Source organism: Anopheles aquasalis, chromosome 2 (assembly GCF_943734665.1).
Source record: "Anopheles aquasalis chromosome 2, idAnoAquaMG_Q_19, whole genome shotgun sequence".
In the NCBI taxonomy this organism is placed as follows: Eukaryota; Metazoa; Arthropoda; class Insecta; order Diptera; family Culicidae; genus Anopheles; species Anopheles aquasalis.
The window spans coordinates 10,627,501-10,635,000 of NC_064877.1; the positions used below are offsets into that span (position 1 = coordinate 10,627,501).

Genomic DNA, 7,500 nt, shown 5'->3' on the forward strand with positions numbered 1-7,500 from the left:
ACGGCTCAATACAAGTGAGATGCGAAATCCGCTGGAGTTTCCAACGAAATAGAAAAGAAGGGACTCGTGGTACACTGCGGAGCAAGAGAGAAAGAGAGACAGATTTCTTTAGAATGACTTTCTCCGGTAGGATTCCCCAACCCGCAGCAGGTGAATGTGGTAGAAAGGACGAAAAGGACGTCATTGAGAAGGGTACAACAATGGTTCGCAAAAAAAAATAACAAAAAAAAAGGAAAACAATTCGATAAGAATTGCCAGGATTCACTCTCCTAATCTTTATTATCTTTTATGTAAAAATAAAATGGATTTTTTAAATATAAATGTTGTTGATAAAAACATAAATGAAAGTTCAGAGAACCATGCACAATGAAGCAGCTCCACGAAGGCTCCACTAGCCCTCTTTCTCGCCCTCCTCCCCCACGCTGTGGCTGACTCACTAAGCATTGCGACATCGAGGAGTGCAAAACGCATGTGCGAAACGAATCTCGAGCGAACACCGAAAACGCATCTCGCTATGCGAACGGCATTGGCGCGCTTCGTCCTCCTCCAGCTATGAGCTGGCCAATTATCTCCCCATTTCCTTGCCTTCTCGTTCCCTCGCATTGCCACTCGCTCGCGATTCCACTGTCTTCCTCTGGCGGTCCTTTCTCTCCCTTTTTGATCAAACGACAATTGGCTTCCCAACTTCGTCCCTGGTCGACCTTCCTGTCCGCACAAGTGGTGAGCAGTGGAGTAGCATTCTTGCCATGTGCCGGACCCGACACCATCTCACTACTACGCTTCCTATGTTTTGATTATGAACCACGGGAGCGCCCGTCTTCACCCCCGTTAGCTGGTATCCCCATGCCTGTAGAGGCTCGATCAGGCATTAGGTCGATGGCGCTTCCCAACTATGTACTCTCCATGCAGCGGCATCGATAGCCCTGCAACTGCCTGACCGCCAATCGGCGCACGACAGTTTGTTGTGTTGATTATTAGCTTCGTCAACAGCAGCAACATCGGCAACATACGGCATTTTAGCGGTGGAGCGATCAGGGAGCGACAACACACGGAGGGCGTTCGTGGGCGTGAGCACATAGCAGAGCAATCGGCCGGCAAACAGCCTGCAGCATACGGCCACTACTTCATCACCATTCGATTCGATTGGAACGAATTAGTGTCGGTCGTCGATTGGGGCCGGTATCGTGGAGTGGAGCCCGGAGGCGCGTGTAGTGAAGAGATGACAGTGAAAGTTGCTTAAGTGGATCAACTGTTGTGCGTGATAGTGGCTAAGCAAACACGGCGTGATGTTAAAAATATATTAGTTTTCCAATGTTTCGTGGCACATATCAAGAAAATGCCCGGCCGAGAAGCCCGCCAAGTGGATGGCAACGTGGTGTCTGTGAACAGCATTAAAAGGAAAAACCGCACGCCGAAAACGGCTAGGTCAGTTCGATTGGTCGATGGTCAGGCTCGTCCCAAGAGAAAGTAAAACGGCAAAAAACAAAAAGGAAAACAAAATCGTCTTTTCGTCAAGTTCATTCTTTCGCTATTTTTAAACCAACGCAACACGTGAAGGTCATTCCGATTCTGGCAGACCAGGCCTGCTATGTTATGCTGAATGCGAGATACACTCGTTGATCGAACACAAATCAACCGATCAGATCGTGATCATCTCATCTCCGTTTTGCACCACCTGGGGGAGCATAATTTGTTAAAAGCAACCAAGTTAGTTAGCAACAAGTTAGAGTAGCTTTATTTAACTAGCTATCACTTCCGTTCTTTTCTTCGTCTCTCTTAGTACAATTTCATCAGCAGATGCCGGGTGGGAAAATAGGTGGAAAACGGTTCCTTCCTGAAGTAAAGTGTTGCCGAGCATAATTCTATCACCGGTTAAGCCGCGGAAAGTACCAAAACAAAGTTCCGCTAAACAGAGTTGATCCGGCCGAAACCGCTGGCCCCTTGAACTGGCCGCGCGCGTTTTTGGTGATAAATTTAGAACCTCCCTCACCCCCCAACTCCCAACCCCTTTCGGTCTGTGGGTCACGAAGTTGGCCTGAGTTGGCGGGAAATGGAACTGGGGACTCGATGGTGGCGATGATGATGATGATGGTGCTTGGTGAGTTGTGCCTTGGTGCCTTGGTCGTGGCGCTATACCGCTTGACATCGCGTCACACTTCGGACGCGGATTCCGGCTGGCCGAGCAACTGGTCTGGCCTCACTCTGCCTGGCCACGCGGCTCTCGCGACTCTCGCACTTCCCAACAACGACGACGACAACGATGATGACGACGACGCCGAGCGAAACGATGGCCAGCGAGGGAATGTTATCAATGCCGTGGCGGTGTGTAGGTGGAGCGTGGATCATCGTTGCCATCTGGTGCGCTATCGAGAGGATGCCACCGACGAGGCGCCGCCAGTTGCTGGTGGACGATCCAACGTGGCGGATCCTTCACGGTGTACTCTCGCACTTTGCTCGCTCGCTCGCTGCGTCCTCTCATGCAACGTTCGGTGCTATCGTCGTCGTTGTCGTCGAGTTTCAGGTCGCCAGTTCTGCACCGGACAGCGAAAGTTACGGTGCCCCAATAGTAGTCAGTCTTCAGACGGCTGGTGATAAGTGTGGACGCGTCCGAGTGAGTGGACGAAAATTCGTGAGTGCTGTGTGTGCTGCGATTGTTTATGTTCCGTCTGTTCCGTGGCGCGTTTGTGACCACGACGCACACCAACAATTCGTGAGAAGCTAGGCGCGCTCCGCGCTACGGTTCTGACTTTAGCACGAGAGGTTAGGCTAGGTTATGGTTCGCGCAGTGTCCATCTTGCGTGCGTTTGCGTTGTTCCCGGGCCTCTCGTGGGGCTTTTGTGATTTTTTTCGTATGTGTGCGTGCGTGTATGTGTGCTTGTGGAGGGACTGGGCAGGATCTGGAAAATAGAGGACAAGTAAGCATGACCTGCGTGCTTGTTGCCAATGGAAATCAATCTTCTCGTTCACGGCGGGGAAGAGGAAAACTTTGTTCGGAAAAAAGGGAACTGACGGACATCGTGGTTGCTGTTCGGTGTTGGTGATGGTCATTGAGTTAATTTCAAATCACACACGGGCCCCGGGTCCTTAGGGTGTTAGATTTATGTCGCTTTAGTTGGATGGTTGGCTGGTCTCTGTGTCCCCCATCTAACCGGTGTGCAACTAGTACGAAATTGAAATTTCCCCGGATAAGGACACTCTGATGGCGATTTCGTCTTTATAACACCTTGAAGCGAACGAGTTGACGTACGATCTGGCCCCGGTGAGGCATGTTTTGATAAGGGTTCCGATAATGTTTTATCCACCGGAGGGGGGGATTTTGGGGATGTCAACGCTCTACACTCCTCGCCCTGCTCGCTGAAGGGATGGATTCAATCGAACGCAGCCGGCCGATTGATTGAATGATCGCGAGCGCGCCTCTTGGGAGCTTTGAGAGAAGATGCTGCTTCTTGGAAGATGCGCCCCATCGCAAGCCGCGCGTCACGACGAAAACCATCCGTCGAGCGCCAGCTTATTTGGCCATCAATCTTCGTTATGATTCATTACGATGGTTGAAGGAGATGAAGCCCCTGGTATGCGTCCCCTGGACGTTGTGGCTAAATTTATCATTGAGTTAATTCGTGATTTCGTGCCATTTGTCGCAACGGATGCTCATTCAATCGGAAGGATCCAACCGACTAGGCTGCGGTCACGTAACCTAGGTCACAATTAACTTCCAAGTTTCCGGGCGTTCAATTAAACATTAGAGCGCACCGATGCGGAGTATGTGTGCCCCTTCGTGTATGTGGTTGTGTGGTTAAAATTAAAAAGTTTTTGATCGAATTGCAAGTCGAAAGGCGCACCCTGGAGGTGCCATAATTTCAATGAATAATTAGTTTGCGTTCCCTAAGCCGTATTAGGGTAAGGCAATGAATGAACATTGCGAGCTTACCCAACCGTTAACCACTTCAAAGGGACGCCTACTACCGATAGGCTACCACACTCAGTTCGAGAACACCACGCTCTGAAGAAGACGAACAGGGCCTACTACTGTATCCACTTTGCGACGCCATGCGGTGGCGCTTTCTTCTGCTTTAATGCTGCGAATTGAAGTACGCTCACCACATGGCACATGTTAATTTTATTTTCTTTCTTCTCTCCCCGGTGGTGGTTTTTTTTCTCTCTCTCTCTTGGTTGTATCGGATCATTTGATCCTGGCGAAATTGGAAATTCTCGCGCGAGCTTCAACCCCGCTGCTCCCGGTTAGATTTTTTAATTTCGCCAAAAAACCTCTACTCCCATCCGTCCTCCGCTGGAAAAGGGGAGGGAGTTGCTCCATTATAGCCAACATTCCAGGAGCTGTATTTGCGCTTCGCATAAAAAAATGTCGCAATTTCTTTTCTCCGTCCGCCTTGTCGTCGTCGTCGTCGTCGATATGATCTTATCAGCTCAGCCGCGGAACGTTGTTCCCGCTTTGGGCGTGGAATCTCTTTTTGGTGCCGAGTTCTGTCGCTTAACAGTGCGAGGACCTTAGCCACGTGAACTCTCCTTATGTCTCGTGTCCTTTTTCTTGAGCATTTCTCGACGACTCCCACGATCGCAGTGTTTGCTGTCGACGACGGTGACCATAGTGGAAGGTTTTTCGCAAACTAAAACAGACAAATGAATGTAACGAGAATCGCCGTTACCGTAGAGGCAGTGGCGTGTTTTACGATAACAAGGTCCCAAGAGGACGGAGCTCGGTGTGGGACCACGGGATGGGAAGGATCCCGCACTTTTCTGATGGCGCTTCAAGCACGCACAGATTTGCGAGGATATTCCCAACGAAACTCTCGTACTCTCGGCAAGGGATGAAGTGTCCAAACCGCGCAGTGAGGAGAATGAAGGGATTTCAACGAACATTTCTATTTCTGTGATATGTAGCGGCTGCTGCTGGTGCTATTATAACTGGACGCCCCCCCCGGCCGGTTTACCATTACTCGTCGGGAGTTGCATTCACCAGGCACGAGCATGGTTTGAACAATGAGTAGCTCATCAAATCCCCGGACCATCAAGCAGAATTAGTGCAGTGCACCGACCGCCAGAGAGCCAGAGGTTGGAGGTTTTGGGTGACAAGGAATAACTTTACACCTCGACCATTCCATCCCATTCATCCGTCACCGATCCGTGGTCGTCTCGAAGCATCTCATCCAGGCATCAGACGAGGCGAGTAATCTGAGACAGGTGAGTAAACTGACACCAGCCAGGAGGTTGCTGGATGGAAGAGTATGGTAGATGTCACAGATCCTCTTTCGGAGTGGCAGGACACTAGCGTTACATCCATCCTAAGGACGCTAGACTGCATGGCATGTGTCGGATGCGGGTGATTGAATTATATCGACGAACGTGCACTCTGTGCTCTTCGTCCTCTGCGAATCGATTGCGCCGTATCACACGGGGACACATTCCACAGGTCATATCGATCAATCAAGGCTCTATTCAAGGAATTCATAATGAGACATACGAATGACCCTGGAACGCACAGGTTTATGGGCGATTCTTCTCCGCGTTTTCGGCTAAAGGAATCCAACAGCACAAAACCTTATGATTTACGACGCCATCAATGAGTGGTACGTGCTCCGTCTTCCGCGCCCGTTGGCGAGTTGGCAAATCCCTAGAACCCCGCGAAATGTAAATGTCCGTAATGTGGTCGTCGCTCTAAAGGCGAAAATTTGGGCCCCGATTTTATGGCCACCATCGAACTGGGACGGTGCAACCACGCGCGATGAGATCCGTGGGGAATCATAAACCGCGAAAGAAATGGAAAGAAACATCCGGACATTCTGCGCGGCCTAGCACGCACGCCTTTCTGTCCAAGGTTTGTGCGAAATGTGAGCGGTTATTGTTGTTGTTGTTGTTCGTTTGTGGCGATGGATGTGGATTGTGGTGATGGTTCCGCGAAATGGTCTAACAAGCTTCGTTTTAGCCAAAAGAAAATAAACGTCTTCTGAACGTGAAAGCATTCGCGAGGAGTTGTTGTTTTTTCGCCTTTCGGGATATGTTTGTTCTTTTAAGCGGATCTGTTTCCTTCCAGCTTCTTCACACCATAGTCATTTAGTACGGGATTCTTGTAACAAACATGCTTGAATTTTTGGGAGTTTCTTGGCGAGGGATTTGGTAGGGAAAGATGTTCCAGTAACTCCTCTCATTCTGTTCTAATCAAGGAGGGCGTCACGGGAAAAAAAGCAGAAACTGGCGCACAATCTTTGAAATATCAATTTCACAACACTTTGGCCACACAACACAACATCAATCTACAATCTGCTCGTCACCGGTCCGGCACCTCGCTGCTTACACGAACCTCCCTTCTTCTATTGTTGTTTGACAAAGTGGATTTCTTGGAGACAAACATTTGCACTCGTCTCACGTGCAGACACGCAAACCGGTGGCTCGGTATACTAACATGTGCGTGGTATGTGTTTGCCTAAAGGGAGCGAGGAGGGATCCTTCAAAAGTTAGCATCCCCCTTCTTGGGTCTTCAAGTTTTGGGAAGGCCGTTTGGTGGGCCGTTGAACGGGTATCACCTTTTTCCTGCTGGGGGTTTTTCCAGGGAAATTGTAGTGTGTTGTTCCAGAATGACTAATTTTAAATGAATATATTTGTTCTGCGTGATAAGGTTGGTTTCCACCGCCTCTACCTCTCTCCTCAGTTCATTTATCTGCCTGATTTATTATGTTATTGGGCAAAACATTGAAACACAACAAGAAAACCCCCTTTTTTCCTTAAGAAACATAAAGCACCGGACAATATCCTGTCAGTATAGTCTACCTGGTTCCAACGTTGTTCGGTAAAATGTCGCCAAAGGCCTTCCCTTCGTTTGTCTTTTACCTCCATCAGATTTGATGCTGGATTTTGGCATCTCGGATTACACGCATGAGCTGCTTTTGTCCGATCCCCGTTCGAAAAGCTCCCTAGTGTCTGCTCGGGACAAATGGTCCCGGTTTGCTCACCACACACGCTTCCTCCCAAAAATTTGGAGACATTTTCTCAGACGGGCGCGCGTCACCGTGACACCCGGGCGGTCGCTTCAATCAACCTGCTCAAAAGCTCATCCTTTATCTCGCGCCAAAGATATGAGACCGGTAGCGGACATGCGACCAGAAGTTAACTTATGCTTCCTCGTACCCGAGCACCGGAAGCTCATCATTTGTTATAACGTGTTTCGACGCCACAACATGTACCGGGATTAAAATATGATGCTCCCGGCTGCGGCTGCGGCTGCGGCTGCGGCTTCGCTTTTCTGTTCGAGATGTGCGTGATCATCGAGAGGCCGAAGCCCCGAAGGCAGTCCAAAACGGATCCGCTTTTTTGCTTAACTTGTGTGCCCACCGTGCCACTAATGTGTGGGCTGTGCCTGTGTGTGTGGGTCGGTGGGTGGTTATGATAATGACAATGATAAAAAGGACAACATTTTTCATTGGAAAAAGGGTATTTTTTGAAGGCACAAAAAAGGTAGCTTATCGCACCGTTCGTTTGCAGTGCTTT

At 49.5% G+C, this 7,500-nt stretch overlaps 1 protein-coding gene across 2 annotated transcripts in view; it reads left to right on the forward strand.

Annotated features, from left to right (window-relative positions):
- Nucleotides 1–2,701: 2,701 nt before the first annotated feature.
- The window catches only part of LOC126581128 (soluble guanylate cyclase 88E), a 25,470-nt gene continuing 20,671 nt past the window's right edge, over nucleotides 2,702–7,500 (forward strand). For both annotated transcript variants that reach the window (XM_050244595.1, XM_050244596.1), the window contains exons 1-2: nucleotides 2,702–2,760; nucleotides 4,900–5,199. The gene's annotated coding sequence lies outside the window, so the exon portion shown is untranslated. The remainder of the gene's footprint in view (nucleotides 2,761–4,899; nucleotides 5,200–7,500) is intronic.